This window comes from Trachurus trachurus (genome assembly GCF_905171665.1).
Source record: "Trachurus trachurus genome assembly, chromosome: 18".
Taxonomy (NCBI): domain Eukaryota; kingdom Metazoa; phylum Chordata; class Actinopteri; order Carangiformes; family Carangidae; genus Trachurus; species Trachurus trachurus.
In genome coordinates this window covers 7,966,833-7,984,604 of record NC_139909.1, presented here as the reverse complement: position 1 = coordinate 7,984,604, position 17,772 = coordinate 7,966,833, and the positions used below count along the sequence as shown (strand labels likewise).

Here is a 17,772-nt window from a genome sequence, read left to right as displayed (position 1 = left end):
CAACTAATCAATTAATGAGGATAGTATATGAATATAGTTATTGTTTTCCAATAGCCTACTTTAGATAACTAGATTTAGCTGTAACACACCACACCATCAGAGTTATTAGCTGTAGCTATTTATTATGTCAAGTAACGTTCATAGCAACCGTTCTGGACCATTTACAGTATTTTAATGAATGTTTATCCACACCATTCTGGAAAGCACATACCTGCTTAACACGGTATCACTACCTCCTTCACGTGGTGGAGAGTCTTCCTCAACACTTATTTTTTCAGCCTCCTCCTGCACCATAAGGGCACTGGTAACGGGAGGCTCACTCTCTTCAGACTCACGTGAAGGACCTGCTGCTGAAGCTGCAGCATCGGTGCTTCTAGCTCCAGCCAGGCCAGGCGGCCCCTGAAGCCAACATCTGCGTAATTGTTTTACTTTAAGCAGTCTGTGCTGCTAGAGCTTTTCTTTTTCTGTTACTTTCCTCCATTTTCCCGCGCCGCCTTTGCGTTTGTTTACTTTTCTTTTCCGTTTTCGTGCGCTGGTGTGTTGTTTTTTTCTCTCTCTCGCTCTCTCTCTCTCATCATGACTCCTCATCATTAAAAGTGATTGGACGAGGGGGGGTCTAGAACATGAATGGGTGGGACTCCTGGGCCTCTGTAGCCTCTCATAGGGCCATTGGGCCAGGTAGACAAGCCACTGGGCCAATCGTCACCTCTCTGCTGTGTCTGCAGCTGAGCACTGTGGGCCGAGCCGATGCATGTCTCTCTCCCTGGGCCGGGAGAGTTACAATAGGCGAGGCGAGGCATGGCGAAAAAAAAAGTTAAATAAATAAATAAAAAACGGCCGCCTATCGGCCCATTAGTGACCGGCCCACCGGGAAAACTCCCGGTACTCCCTATGGCCAATCCACCCCTGGTCAGACTTCATGTGTCCAGACTCAGGACTGAAGACTCAGGACGGTACCAGTGTGAAGTTCTGACTGAGTATGGGAGTGGATCTGATGAATGTCGACTGAACGTCACTGGTGAGTTGATTCAGTAGAGTCAGTAGAGTCTCTGGTGATGGAGGGTTACCACCAGTGTTACAGACTCTGCTGCTGAACTAGACCTGATGGAGTTTGTCTGCTCAGCTCTAGATTATTTACTAAGACTGTCATTAATAAACACAACATAGAATAAACTGCACATGGAAACAAACATCAGGAGCATCAAACACAAACAGTCCACTTCTGAACTTTGGACCTGAAGGACCAACAAGTATTTCTATGTCTTTTACAGAAGCTGTTGCTGAACCTGAACCAGAAGCAGAATCAGAGATCAGAACCAGAGAGACCAGGACAGCAGGTGGCAGAAGCAGTTTTACTGATTCTCTGTCTGTTCTTTGTTCTCTGGCTTTGTTTATTCTAATTTAAGAGAGGAAACATCAGCACAGCTGCAGAGACTCAGAGTCTCTCTAAAAGATTCAGTCCATCAGATCTAACTGGACTCTGTCTGAACCACCGTCCTCTGTCGTATCAACAGAACCTGAGTCAAAGAACCAAGAGACAGAAACCAGGACTGTCTCTGGATCAGCTGCTGATGGAGACATGAACTGATATAAAATATATTATATAGTCTTCTGTACTGAATTAGACGCATATTGTTTTAGTGTTGAACCTCAGCATCAGCAGCATCAACAGGTGATACTACTGTAAATCATGTTTCCATTTAATCAGGAAATTCATCACTTGTTCTGAAGCTTCTCTCACTCTCACAGGCACTGAAAGCCAAAAACGTCAGAATATATAAAGTGCAAAGCCGACCGTCAGCTTCGCACTTTATATTTTTTGACGTTTTTGGCTTTCAGTGCCTGTGAGAGTTAGCCTAGAAATCTAGACACACTATAGCGGCAGCAAATATATTTGCTCCGTAGGTGGGTCTAGAAACGAGCCATAGGAACTTTTTGAGTCTCGAACAACGTTTGTGTTCACCAATCACAGCGCTCTATCTGTTTAGAGAGTCGTTGGGCGGGCTTAACGCGATGGCGACATACATTTTAATTGACTTGTCAGGCTAACGTCATCCTGCTCTTTGCTCTGATTGGTCGTAGCGCTACCCTATTGCATACAGAGGCAGTTTGAAAGACAGCCTTCATCCCGCCCCCTGGATTGAGCCGAGGTCTACTGGTCGTTGCCGGACTAGACATTTTAATGATATAGTCTGGCTTGTCAGGCTATGTGAGAGTGAGAGAGTTGATGAAACGGTCACAATAAACTTTCCTGTAAGTCTTTAATGTAAATATCCTGTAAATAAATCTTTATTTTTCAGAGTGAAGTTGTTCTGACTCTTCTGTGTGTCAAAGTCTGAATGTCAAAGGCTCAGTTACCAAGACTTCAAAAGCTTTAGGTTTAGAGCGCCCCCTGCTGACCATCTATCAGAACTAATACTATACACACTGCCCTCTTTCATATTGAACCGTTGTCTCATTATATGAACTGTAAACATGATGTTCTGTTTAAAGGAGTCAGAGTCGCTCCACTGGTTTGAGACGCTGAGATTCAGCTCAACTATCAACAACCATTGATCCAAGACTGACAGCGGTGATTTCCCACAATGCACAGCAACAACAGTGACAGTTTTAGTGTAAGCTGCTGTAAAGTGAACTCACATTACAAACACCAAAACCTAAGTTTGACAAAAGGACATCACACTGTGAATGTATAGTAGGGGTGTAACGGTATATGTATTCGTCCCGTGCCGTCACGGTACGGGGGTCACGGTTCGGTGCACACAGTCACGCGACGAATACGTCTGAATGAATATTAAAAAAAAAAAAAAAAAAGTCGAGTCCTCGCTCCAATCTAGGTGGCAGTAATGAGCCTCAAAGCTACAGCAACCGTCATAACAGACGAAGAAGAGAAGTGATGAGAGTGTGAAGTTAGAGGAGGAGAGCTGCCTGCTTCATTTATGTCACCCTGTGGTTTTTCAATGAAACACAACGGCGGCGGCGGCAGCTCGCGACTGGTCCGGACAAAGTCCGTCGGCGATGTTTCACGGATGCGCGCTGCGTCACTAGAAACGCATTAAACACATCCTCTTGACATGAACACAGACCAGGAACATCACCAAAGCAACTGACATCTAGTCTAAATTAACTGTGTAAACCAACATTGATGTTAGTTTCTTGTTTGTTTGTTTTTTTTAAATAGTAGGCTAGTTGTCAGTTGTCAAGTGCAAGTTATTTTCCTCTAGAATTAATGAATGGCATGATAACACCCCTAATGCACTTGTTTAATTTTATATTCTATTTTTTTTTTTTACTTTTATAACACAAGACAGATTTTAGTTTACATTCAATAGTGTCTGTTGTACCGAAACCGTACCGAACCGTGACCCCTGAACCGAGGTACGTACCGAACCGTGACTTTTGTGTACCGTTACACCCCTATAGCTTAGTATCAAACCTTTGTACTTTCTACATCACTGAACTGTGTCGTCTCTATGTGTGTTGTCAAATTTCATGTGAAACCTCTGCTGTTTCTCCTCCTGAACTCAAAAAGGTTTCTGTGTGGTTTCATCTCAGTCCGTCCAACGGCTGCTGAGATGTTTCAGTCTGGACCGACGTGTCCGTACTGACTGAAGGACAATCTGACGGTTCAGAGACACATTTACTGATTAAAGCTGACCATCTTGATTATCCAGAGTTCCACAGTATTAATTTAATGAACAATTTCAAATCATGAACTGTAACAAAATATTTTACATGTGAAATAATATTTCACTGTGTTGTGATGAGCTGTTACAGTTCAATAACTGCAGCCTCACACACACTGCTGCTGCCTTCAGTAACAGTCCTGAGTTTACATACACTCACACACTTGCCAGAAACATCAGAGAATTGACGGCCACAAAAACTTCAACTATACGTTTACGCTCCTTCGTGGATTCTTGTGAACACGTAAAGATCTTCATGTTGACAAAATGTCTCATCACAAAACTACAACTAAATGATTTAAGGTGTCTTAACTCTACCTACTACCTGAACTCCACACACTACAAGAAAATGGTTTAACTTCTGTATGGACTTTCATGTGCTGCTCAAGACAACAACTGAAGTTTCCCTCCTTTATGGGATTTCATGTGTGTCGCCAAATTCTCCAGCTCCATAAATGTTTCCCCACAAACACTGCAACCAAATGGCTTCTCTTTTGAATGGACTTCTGTGTGAACCAAAACATTAATCTTCTGGGCAAATCCTTGCCCACAAATAGCACAACTAAATGGTTTCTCCTGTGTGTGTAGTCTGAAGTGCACATTTAAACTCGCTGAATGTCTAAAATGTTTCCCACAGGTAGGACATTCAAGTGGTTTCTCTCCTGTATGGATCCTCATGTGGAGTTTAAGACTACCTTTTTGTCTAAATGTTTTACCACAGGTAGCACAGGGAAATGGTTTCTCTCCTGTATGGATCCTCATGTGGAGTTTAAGATGACCTCTTCGACTAAATGTTTTACCACAGGTAGCACACTCAAATGGTTTCTTTCCTGTATGGAGTCTCATGTGGTCTTTAAGAGTACCTCTTTGATTAAATGTTTTACCACAGGTAGAACACTCAAATGGTTTTTTTCCTGTATGGAGTCTCATGTGGTCTTTAAGATGAGCTCTTTGACTAAATGTTTTACCACAGGTAGGACATTCAAATGGTTTCTCTCCTGTATGGAGTCTCATATGTCTAAGAAGATGACCTCTTCGATTAAATTGTTTACCACAGGTAGCACAGTCAAATGGTTTCTCTCCTGTATGGACTCTCATATGTTCTTTAAGACTACCGCTTTGATTAAATGTTTTACCACATGTAGCACAGTCAAATGGTTTCTCTCCTGTATGGATCCTCATGTGTCTCTTCAAATCCGAGAGTCTGCTAAATGTTTTCCCACACTCTGAGCAGCGGTGAGACTTCTTACCAGTGTCACATTCTTCCTCACTTCCATGAACAGCTTCACTGTTCAAACCTGACTCAGGTGCTCTGGTTTCTCTCCAGTCATCACTGTCTTCAGTCTCACAGGACGACTCTGAGACCTCATCATCTGTATCTGGTTGAAGATCTTCAGGTTGATCTGAGTTCCTGGCTGGTTCAGATCCTCCACAGTCGTCTCCATCGGCCTCTATCTGTTCAGCTGAGCTGCTGGATGGAGGCTCAGCCTTAGTTTGTCTTTGATGAGGTTGTAGGGACTGAGGTTTCTCCTCCTCATCCTCACTCTTCACATGAAGAGAAGTGAGGGGAAGTTCAAGAGTGGTCGATAGTTCCTCCTTTTCTTCTTTAAGATGTAGACTACCTGGGTTCTCCTGATCCAGACTAGAGGTCAACTCAGGAGGATCCTCTGCTTCAATCTTCAACAGGTGCAGATCACCTGCAGAAACAATTAAACACATCATCATCACTGTCACTCATATAACTGGTGTCTCTATGAACCCCAATGGTCACCTCCATTAGTGTTAACAAAAGTCAAAACAGGAACATAATTGTACCAGAGACCTTGCGTTGCATCGCGGCCGTTCCCAGTGTCGCTTCTGATGTTTTTTGGGGGGGACTTTTCTTTGTTTTTTGACAAACAGCCGTTTGTCAAAAAAAAAAGAAAGTACCATTGGTACCCTTTTGTAGAACTTGTTTGTTTCCAACATGTCCTGTTGTAAGGTTACCAGTGCAGACCTACCAACTCTGGAGTAGTGAAAAAGGTGACAACCCAGCAAACATTTTGACGTCTATTTCACGTCTAATTAACGTCGGTCAGGCAGGTTGATTCGACGTCGATCTGAGGTGCTCAAATGAAAGTTTTTCTGACGTCGGTGTTATGACCGACGTCATTTCGACGGCTAATAGACGGCATCATTTTACGTTGTTTCAACGTCGTTTAGACGACTTATCAACGTCTCAGAGCAGGCTACTTCATGACGTCTATCTCACGTCTAATTAACGTCGATCTAACAGGTTGATTCTACGTCTATTTGAGGTGCTTAAATGAAAGTTTTCCTGACGTCGGTGCCATGACCGACGTCATTTCGACGGCTATTAGACGGCATAATTTTTACATCAACATTTCAACTTTTGTCGTTTCGAATTGCAATATAGCTTACATTTCAACCTTTTTGTCTACACATGTAATGTATTGCATTTCAAAAGGTGTCTATAACTGGCATTATCATATCTAGAAATTCTATGAAAAGCACAGATCTTGTGCTGCATATCCTATGTGTAATTCTCAATGCTCTAATCTACACCTACTTGAACAAACTTCTCAATTTTAGCAAAAAAAAAAATCTCAAGCTGCATTGACTTAAAAAAGTCAAAGACATCAAATCACATCAGCATTTTTGGAAAAGTGAACCTGACGGAAACTTTGATAGCAAATAAACCTGAAGGTTTAAAATATCCTTGTGATGTTCACCTAGGCTATACTGTAAAATACAAGTGGTGCATGGACTAATAGGTAGAATAATAAAAGGAAAGCATTCAGGACAAGATCTATTCAACTGGTTGTATTGAAAACATATAAACAAGTAAAACAAATATATTTATTAGAGAACAAATTTTTTTGTGTAAAGTCAGGTCATAGCCAAGGAGGCTTAACAGTCAGCGACGAGGATCTGCTCCTTCCCCCCGCTTCTGGCTGGCGCATGCTTTAGATGATTCATCATTGCATTCTCTATTTCCACATCTGTGGCCTTAATGCTCCATCTTTTCACAGCAGCTGGAGAGAGGACACAAGAAAAAAAAAATTATAGAGCACCTATTCAGATGTAAAATGCACTTTATAAATTACAGTAAGACTTTGTCGTGGGATTTGAAAGAGTAATGACATAACCACTTCTTAGACCCACACAGTAGCCTGAATCTTCTGATGGTTCCTTATAAAGCCTATAGGCATTAGTTACAAGTCATTGATTTAACCAGCATTAGGACACTGGAGCTAAGGGACACATGGAGCAGGTTTGAGGATGGAATCCTTAAGAGTTCCTCTTTAACCATCCTGTTGTCCACCTGGGTCAAGGAAGGAAGTACAAAGGGAAAATGTAGATCATTCATGATGATCCCTGTTGTGCCCAGTAGGGGTCGCGCCGCCTGTGTGTATTTGTGGATGTTTGGGTTCAGTTGTTTATGCCTGCTAGGCTAAAAGTAAGTCTGCCACTCCATGCTCTCAGAGCTACAATAAAAATACACTCTTTGGAGATGATGTATGACCATTGAACTCACACACATACATGCGGAAGCATCTACAGGAAAGAAGGAATGACGAAGGGAAAGAAGGATGAAAGATAAAGGGAAAGATGGGAGGAAAGAAGGGAAGGAAGGAAGGGAGAGAGGGAGGGAAGAAAAATGGAGGGTCAATTGGATCAATAGAGGAGGAAGAAGAAGGAAGGAAATAGGGAAGGAAGGAAGGGAAAAAGATTGTGGAAAGAAGGAAGGATGGAGGAAGTGGACAGATTGGTTCAATTTGACCCAGAAGGCCGACAGGAGAGTTAAGACCAAACCCAGATAAGTTTTTATTTAGAGCTGCACATTAAAAGTTCATAGACCTTTTCAAACTGCTGTACTGTCTTTGGGAACTGAATTTGCTTTGAGATTCACAACGATTACATTGTGATCCAATATTTGACAGGAGGTATTACTCGCCTTCATTTCTGAATAAAACAGTGGCCAGCGCATAGGCCTGTTATCATTTCACATCACAAATCAAATCAAATGATGATTATGACCAGAGGTGCTTTAAGTGCTGCCTCTGGCGGTCGGTGGACATTCAGATGACATCAGAATGACTTTTGGCGATGAGAATTTGTGAGGGTCATACCCTGTATTTCAGTGAATGGGTGGAGTTACAGCAAAACATGGACACTCTCATTAGAAAGAGGGGGGCCACTCCAGCGGCTGGGATTTGAAGGGAAAACATAGGGAAAACCTAGGCCATTCAGCTGACTTTCAGCCTGGAGGGGAACTTTTGAACCGCTACTACTGTAGGCCCTGTGTATAACAAGAGCAATGATGGTAAAATCTTCACAATCATTCAAGCCCCCATCACCCTTAGTGTGTGTATCTTACCTGGTATGCGTCTCTTTATCACAGCAATACACCTGTAAAGTGAGATATTGAAAAGATAGTTATCAATACAGGCCTATGGGAGAGACAGAGACACAAAAATATAGTCCTGTTTCAGGTAGAGATAGCTAAATATGACATCATCAAGCTCAGTAACGTTAGTGTGTCATGATCTTAAAATGTTTGTCATACTGTTAGGTCATAGCCATGCATGTTGCTTATGATAAAAAAATAATGCAGTGATACAGTTTTCACAGCAGCAAACTTTTCTTTTTCTAAGAGGTTACTCTGTTTCCTTGGTATGAATTTGAATTTAAAATGTACATTTTGTGAACATATACTCGGTTTAACATCGATGCTACACTCGATGTATCAGGGTAGGCCTTGCTATTTCGCCTGCTAGCTTACTGTTAGCCGCCGCTCGGTTACGAATAACATGCAGCAGATATCTGTAACATTACACGATGCAGCAACAAAATCAGAACTTTAACATGTAACTCATGAACGTATAATGTCTTACCAAGCACATTTTCATTTTAAATTACACTATTTTTCGAAGCTCACCTTTCACACGCGTCTGTGTCTTCTCCTCGCCGACTCAAAACTTCTTCTGCCGCCGCCGCCGCACCGCAGCTGAAACCAGGTGCGTTCACTACGCGAGGAAAATAGTTCCTTGATGGATGCTAGAATAACAAACATTTAAGCCCACCCCGCCAATACACTTGATGGTACTACATTGTTTTCTCCCATTCACAAACATATTTCCATCATTTTGAATAGTTTTTAACAACGTAAACCGATGCCGTCTAAAGGCCGTTGAAATGACGTCGTCATCCGCCGGTCATCTCACCCCTCAGATAGACGTCATATCAACCCGCCTGCCCAACGTTAATCAGAGGTGGAATCTACGTCCTGACATGACTGGACGTTGACTGGATGTCTTCATCTCCACACAGCACTAGACAGCAGTAGATAGAGGAAATCATTCTTGGCAGTGTTTTTTTTAGTTAAATATGTGTTATGTGAGATCGTATCCCCCCTAATGTTATCATGTCGAAAAAAAGTCTAAATAAAGTCACGTCGTGACGCAACGTCTGATGGATGTCGTCATCTGGACGCGGATTGAGAAAATGTTTGCTGGCAGTATTTAACCAATTAATCCGATCTAAAATGACTCATTATGTATGTCATATTTACTCAGATGTTATTTTATCATGTTGAAAAACTGTCGAATTAAGGTCACGACGTGACGCAACGTAGATTGGACGTCTCCATCTCGACCCAGGTCGAGGAAATGTTTGCTGGGAAGTTACAAAACTAAAACCCTCTTCATTCATTTCTACTACCCTGGTTGACATTAAAAAAAAGGTGACTAGTTTGCAGGTGTGCAGTGGTTAAATCCTGAATTGCAATACTCCAATAATGTACGACTATAAATATTCCTAAACTTTAAGTTTGTGTGTGATGAAGACACGATTCAACATCTGAACTGTTTTACATCTTCAAATTAATCACAGAGCAACATAACGTGTGGGGAAAATAAACTTTAATCTGATGGTTTTGGCGATGGCTCCAAAAACAGGACTATGGGAATAAATTCAAATAAAAAAAGATACTACTTGCTAGTCGATAATAGCTACGTCAATTTACAGAGTAACTTAAGTCGCCTCAACTAAAAGACCTTCTTAGATTTTGTAACTCCCTAGGCTGTTGTACAATTGTTGATAGCCACATAAAAGTTAGAAGATAAATGTAGTACAACGTGTCCTCTTTCTCTTCAAACCACAACTTTGAGGTGAAATGATCTAAAACTGAATCACCAACCGGTTTTGTTGAGGACGACTCGAGGCTGCAGGAGAACATCCAGCAGGTTCCTCTGCCGCTCGATCTCCTGTCTGAAGCCCGAAGCCTCCGCCTCGTATCCGGCTACGACTCTGTCCACGGCCGCTAAGATTTCCTGGGAGGCGGCGGCGAGTCTCTCGGTAACAAATCCTCTCAGAAACTCCACCTCAGACATTTTACTCAAACTCTTTGTTGTTCCTGGCAGCCAGGAGACCCGAGGAACGCCCACAAAAACGTCACTTCCGGACATAGCCGGAAGTTTTTTTTTTTTTTTTTTTAATGTACGCAAGTGAATCAAACTAAAACAAGACAGTGGAGAAGCGTCTCGACAAAGGTTTAAATGCTGCGCTTTCACGTTATAGTGGCCTGTTTTCCCCATGGTGCTGACGTTTTTGTGGGCGTTACCTTGGTTCTTCTGGTTTCCGGCAGGCTGTAGCCTACACCATCCGACGTAATGCCAAAGACGGTTTTGAATATTTTTGGTAATGCTGCCCCCCCACCGGTCATAGCAAGATGCTTATCAAATTCTCTCATACAGCCCAGAAGAGTGGAGGGATTTTCACACAGCCCTCCCAAAAGAACCCGATTTTTCCCCTAACCCCAAAAAAAACGGATTGAAAGGAAATTACAGACAGACACAGATCAGACAGATCTATAAGCAACTGCTGTCTAAGACAAGAATACAAATCGCAGTAAAATAACAGTCTCCAGTTCTCCACACTCACACAACCCATTTACATGCTTTACCCATTACTTTTAAAGGTGTACAGAAAAGAAAATTGAATTTGAGCCCACTTTGGGTCATAAAATTAATGTGATAACTCATCTTTCAGACGTTGTAGGCCAAACTTTGTGCAAAATTCTATTTTTGAGTAAATCTGGGATGAAAGTGTGTATTTTTTTTTCGCATTGGATAATGCAGGCGCACGGATTATACGTCAGCCTGTACACGATTCACCAGCCACTGATATTGGATCCGTCATCCGTCATTCAAACGTCTGACACACGCACACACACACGGAGCTCGGGCTCGCCCCAAGCTTTGAATATCCCGCCCGCTCGATAACGACCAATCAAATTCGTTTTCCTCACTCGAGTAAACTCGTGTTGCAGCTCGTGACAACTCGGCGCGACAAACAGGACAAACGGCCATTTCTGTACACCTTTAAGCTACTTGCCAAACAACAATGCCCCAATCTCAACCTAGTTAAACGAGCTGCATGTAAGAAATGTATATAGTAATCATAAAATCACTCAATATGTCACCAGAGAGGAATCATGTTAATTTGACAAACTGATCTGACAACAATAGTACAGCCAGAATATTCATATTTCATTTTTTTTATTTGCAGAAAATGAATGGAAACTCAATTTCTTTATTAACAAACAAAAAACGAAAGATGTTTCCACCAAGTACAAGAATACCAGAAAGAGATTTTTACAGAATTTGCGACACTTTGATAAAAACAATGACATTTTTATTGTGTTGGAATGAGCTGTTACAGTTCAGCTCAACCAACAACTCTGCAGACTCACTTACTGCTGTCATTTATTTGTAGTATTAATTTTATGAACAATTTCAAAATCATGAACTTTAACGAAATATTTTACACGTGAAATTAACTTTCACTGTGTTGTGATGGGCTGTTACAGTTCAATAACTGCAGCCTCACACACACTGCGGCTGCCTTCAGTAACAGTCCTGAGTTTACATACACTCATACGTCTCTTCTTGCCAGAAACATCAGAGAATTGACGGCCACAAAAACTTCAACTGTACATTTACGCTCCTTCATGGATTCTTGTGAAAACGTAAAGATCTTCCTGTTGACAAAATGTCTCATCACAAAACTGCAACTAAATGATTTAAGGTGTCTTAACTCTACCTACTGCCTTACATGTACTCCACACACACTACAAGAAAATGGTTTCACTTCTGTGTGGACTTTAATGTGCTGCTCAAGACAACAACTGAAGTTTCCCTCCTTTATGGGATTTCATGTGTGTCGCTAAATTCTCCAGCTCCATAAATGTTTCCCCACAAACACTGCAACCAAATGGCTTCACTTTTGAATGGACTTTTGTGTGAACCAAAAGACCTATCTTCTGGGTAAATCCTTTCCCACAATAGCGCAACTAAATGGTTTCTCCTGTGTGTAGTCTCAAGTGCACATTAAAAGTCCCTGAATGTCTAAAATGTTTCCCACAAGTAGGACATTCAAATGGTTTCTCCTCTGTATGGAGTCTCATGTGTTCTTTAAGAGTACGATTATGACTAAATGTTTTACCACAGATAGCACACTCAAATGGTTTCTCTCCTGTATGGACTCTCATGTGTTCTTTAAGAGTACCTCTTTGACTAAATGTTTTACCACAGGTAGCACAGTCAAATGGTTTCTCTCCTGTATGGACTCTCATATGTTCTTTAAGAGTACCGCTTTGACTAAATGTTTTACCACAGGTAGCACAGTCAAATGGTTTCTCTCCTGTATGGATCCTCATGTGTCTCTTCAACACCGAGGGTGCATTAAAAGTTTTCCCACACTCTGAGCAGCGGTGAGACTTCTTACAGTGAGACTTCTTACCAGTGTCACATTCTTCATCACTTCCATGAACAGCTTCACTGTTCAAACCTGACTCAGGTGTTCTGGATTCTCTCCAGTCATCATCACTGTCTTCAGTCTCACAGGACGACTCTGAGACCTCATCATCTGTATCTGGTTGAAGATCTTCAGGTTGATCTGAGTTCCTGGCTGGTTCAGATCCTCCACAGTCGTCTCCATCGGTCTCTATCTGTTCAGCTGAGCTGCTGGATGGAGGCTCAGCCTCAGTTTGTCTTTGATAAGGTTGTAGGGACTGAGGTTTCTCCTCCTCATCCTCACTCTTCACATGAAGAGAAGTGAGGGGAAGTTCAAGAGTGGTCGATAGTTCCTCCTTTTCTTCTTTAATATGTAGACTACCTGGGTTCTCCTGATCCAGACTAGAGGTCAACTCAGGAGGATCCTCTGCTTCAATCTTCAACAGGTGTTGATCACCTGCAGAAACAATGAAACACATCATGAACAACAGTGTCTTCATACTGTCACTCATATAACTGGTGTCTCTATGAACCCCAATGGTCACCTCCATCAGTGTTAACAAAAGTCAAAACAGGAACATAATTGTACCAGAGACGTTGCGTTGCATCGCGGCCGTTCCCAGTGTCGCTTCTGATGTTTTTTGGGGGGGACTTTTCTTTGTTTTTTGACAAACAGCCGTTTCTCAAAAAACAAAAAACAAAGAAAATACCATTGTTACCCTTTTGTAGAACTTGTTTGTTTCCAACATGTCCTGTTGTAAGGTTACCAGTGCAGACCTACCAACTCTGGAGTAGTGAAAAAGGTGACAAGTTACAAAACTAAAACCCTCTTCATTCATTTCTACTACCCTGGTTGACATTTTAAAAAAAAGGTGACTAGTTTGCAGGTGTGCAGTGGTTAAATCCTGAATTGCAATACTCCAATAATGTACGACTATAAATATTCCTAAACTTTAAGTTTGTGTGTGATGAAGACACGTTTCAACATCTTGAACTGTTTTACATCTTCAAATTAATCACAGAGCAACAGAATGTGTGGGGAAAATAACCTTAAGCTGTTGGTTTTGGCGATGGCTCCTCCAAAAACAGGACTATGGGAATAAATTCAAATTAAAAAAAGATACTACTTGCTAGTCGATAATAGCTAGGCTACGTCAATTTACAGAGTAAGTCGCCTCAACTAAAAGACCTTCTTAGATTTTGTAACTCCCTAGGCTGTTGTACAATTGTTGATAGCCACATAAAAGTTAGAAGATAAATGTAGTACAACGTGTCCTCTTTCTCTACAAACCACAACTTTGAGGTGAAATGATGTAAAACTGGATCACCAACCGGTTTTGTTGAGGACGACTCGAGGCTGCAGGAGAACATCCAGCAGGTTCCTCTGCCGCTCGATCTCCTGTCTGAAGCCCGAAGCCTCCGCCTCGTATCCGGCTACGACTCTGTCCACGGCCGCTAAGATTTCCTGGGAGGCGGCGGCGAGTCTCTCGGTAACAAATCCTCTCAGGAACTCCACCTCAGACATTTTACTCAAAGTCTTTGTTGTTCCTGGCAGCCAGGAGACCCGAGCTGTTTGTTTCCCGCTGCTAGACTCTCTTCCCGCTTGGTCACGTCACCACGGCAACCGAGGAACGCCCACAAAAACGTCACTTCCGGACATAGCCGGAAGTTTTTTTTCTTTTTTTTTTTAATGTACGCAAGTGAATCAAACTAAAACAAGACAGTGGAGAAGCGTCTCGACAAAGGTTTAAATGCTGCGCTGTCACGTTATAGTGGCCTGGTAGGATCATAGATATAGAAACGGGTAGGGTGATCGGTTTTCCCCACGGCTCTGGCGTTTTTGTGGGCGTTACCTTGGTTACCGACTGGATCTTCTGATTCTTCTGGTTTCCGGCAGGCTGTACACCATCCGACGTAATGCTGCCCCCCCCCCCCCCCCCCCCCACCTGTCATAGCAAGGTGCTTATCAAATTCTCTCATACAGCCCAGAAGAGTGGAGGGATTTTCACACAGCCCCCCCAAAAGAACCCGATTTTTCCCCTAACCCAAAAAAAACCCGATTGAAAGGAAATTACCGACAGGCCCAGATCAGACAGATGGATCTATAAGCAACTGCTGTCTAAGACAAGAATAAAATTGCAGTAAAATAACAGTCTCCAGTTCTCCACACTCACACAACCAATTTACATGCTTTACCCATATTTTTAAGCTACTTGCCAAACAACAATGCCCCAATCTCAACCTAGTTAAACGAGCTGCATGTAAGAAATGTATATAGTAATCATAAAATCACTCAATATGTCACCAGAGAGGAATCATGTTAATTTGACAAACTGATCTGACAACAATAGTACAGCCAGAATACTCATATTTCATTTTTTTCATTTGCAGAAAATGAATGGAAACTCAATTTCTTTATTAACAAACAAAAAACGAAAGATGTTTCCACCAAGTACAACAATACCAGAAAGAGATTTTTACAGAATTTGCGACACTTTGATAAAAACAATGACATTTTTATTGTGTTGGAATGAGCTGTTACAGTTCAGCTCAACCAACAACTCTGCAGACTCACTTACTGCTGTCATTTATTTGTAGTATTAATTTTATGAACAATTTCAAAATCATGAACTTTAACGAAATATTTTACACGTGAAATTAACTTTCACTGTGTTGTGATGAGCTGTTACAGTTCAATAACTGCAGCCTCACACACACTGCGGCTGCCTTCAGTAACAGTCCTGAGTTTACATACACTCATACGTCTCTTCTTGCCAGAAACATCAGAGAATTGACGGCAACAAAAAAAACTTCAACTGTACGTTTACTCTCCTTCATGGATTCTTGTGAAAACGTAAAGATCTTCCTGTTGACAAAATGTCTCATCACAAAACTGCAACTAAATGATTTAAGGTGTCTTAACTCTACCTACTGCCTTACATGTACTCCACACACACTACAAGAAAATGGTTTAATTTCTGTGTGGACTTTAATGTGCTGCTCAAGACAACAACTGAAGTTTCCCTCCTTTATGGGATTTCATGTGTGTCGCCAAATTCTCCAGCTCCATAAATGTTTCCCCACAAACACTGCAACCAAATGGCTTCACTTTTGAATGGACTTTTGTGTGAACCAAAAGATTAATCTTCTGGGTAAACCCTTTCCCACAAATAGCACAACTAAATGGTTTCTCCTGTGTGTGTAGTCTCAAGTGCACATTAAAAGTCCCTGAATGTCTAAAATGTTTCCCACAGGTAGGACATTCAAATGGTTTCTCTCCTGTATGGAGTCTCATGTGTTCTTTAAGAGTACGATTATGACTAAATGTTTTACCACAGGTAGTACAGTCAAATGGTCTCTCTCCTGTATGGAGTCTCATGTGTTCTTTAAGAGTACCTCTTTCACTAAATTGTTTCCCACAGGTAGTACAGTCAAATGGTTTCTCTCCTGTATGGACTCTCATATGTTCTTTAAGATTACCGCTTTGACTAAATGTTTTACCACAGGTAGTACAGTCAAATGGTTTCTCTCCTGTATGGACTCTCATGTGTCTATGAAGAGAACCTCTTTCACTAAATTGTTTACCACAGGTAGTACAGTCAAATGGTTTCTCTCCCGTATGGATCCTCATGTGCATCTTCAACACCGAGGGTGATCTACATGTTTTCCCACACTCTGAGCAGCGGTGAGACTTCTTACAGTGAGACTTCTTACCAGTGTCACATCCTTCATCACTTACATGAACAGCTTCACTGTTCAAACCTGACTCAGGTGCTCTGGTTTCTCTCCAGTCATCACTGTCTTCAGTCTCACAGGACGACTCTGAGACCTCATCATCTGGATCTGGTTGAAGATCTTCAGGTTGATCTGAGTTCCTGGCTGGTTCAGATCCTCCACAGTCGTCTCCATCGGCCTCCATCTGTTCAGCTGAGCTGCTGGATGGAGGCTCAGCCTCAGTTTGTCTTTGATGAGGTTGTAGGGACTGAGGTTTCTCCTCCTCATCCTCACTCTTCGCATGAACAGAAGTGAGGGGAAACTCAAGAGTGGTCGATAGTTCCTCCTTTTCTTCTTTAATATGTCGACTCTCTGGGTTCTCCTGATCCAGACTAGAGGTCAACTCAGGAGGATCCTCTGCTTCAATCTTCAACAGGTGCTGATCACCTGCAGAAACAATGAAACACATCATGAACAACAGTGTCTTCATACTGGCACTCATAACTGGTGTCTCTATCGCATGATCACCTCCATTACTGTTAACAAAAGTCAAAACAGGAACATAATTGTACCAGAGACGTTGCATCGCATCGCGGCCGTTCCCAGTGTCGCTTCTAGCGTTTTTTTGGGGGGGACTTTTCCTTGTTTTTTGACAAACAGCCGTGTGTCAGAAAACAAAAAACAAAGAAAATACCATTGTTACTCTTTTGTAGAACTTGTTTGTGTCCAACATGTCCTGTTGTAAGGTTACCAGTGGTTAAATCCTGAATTGCAATACTCCAATAATGTACGACTATAAATATTCCTATATTGTGTATGATGAAGACACGATTCAGCATCTTAACCTAAAGCACTGGTGTTTTACATCTTCAAATTAATCACAGAGCAACAGAACGTGTGGGGAAAATAACCTTTAATCTGATGGTTTTGGCGATGGCTCCAAAAACAGGACTATGGGAATAAATTCAAATAAAAAAAGGTAGGCTACTACTTGCTAGTTGATAATAGCTACGTCAATTTACAGAATAAGTCGCCTCAGCTAAAAGACCTTCTTATTATTATTATTATTAATCTTTATTGCAGACACAACAAGCGGTCCATATCAACAACAACAGACATGTTAAAACAGATTTAAGAAGGAAAGAGAGAGAAAAAGACACACAGACAGAGAATCAATTCTCCGCATAATTCATAAGCAGGCTATCCCACCAGTGTTTTCTAAGCCTGGAGGAATACCTATAGCAGCTCCTATCAGGGCTTGTCAAAGCCCCAATAATGCTGTTCCCCGAGTCATCCAGGCGGCACATAAAACGATACATTAAATTTCTTAGAAGTGCTTCACAATTGGGTACATTTAAATTAGCAAAGAGTTGACTCGCACTGTGCCACCTGGGCACCTGAAGCAACAACCTCAGTCCATCATTGTAGGCCACTATGAGCCGCCGCATACTGCTTTTCTTATAGCTACACCAGAGGTGAGCTGCATTGGTGTACAGAAAGATCTGAACAGGGAACATTTAACATCAACTGAGCACATACTAAACCTACGAAGGAGCATATTAGCTTGAGCATAT

General features: G+C 41.8%; 2 long non-coding RNA genes across 2 annotated transcripts in view; one reads left to right on the top strand and one right to left on the bottom strand.

Annotated features, from left to right (window-relative positions):
- Positions 1–17,772, top strand: part of LOC311002144 — a 475,958-nt gene that overhangs the window by 301,060 nt on the left and 157,126 nt on the right. The gene's annotated exons all lie outside the window — the stretch shown is intronic.
- LOC311001423 lies at positions 6,532–8,841 on the bottom strand. Its single transcript, XR_014596180.1, has 3 exons — positions 8,629–8,841; positions 8,068–8,099; positions 6,532–6,721 (listed from the first exon to the last, which is right to left on the bottom strand). It is a non-coding gene; the product is annotated as an uncharacterized lncRNA (long non-coding RNA).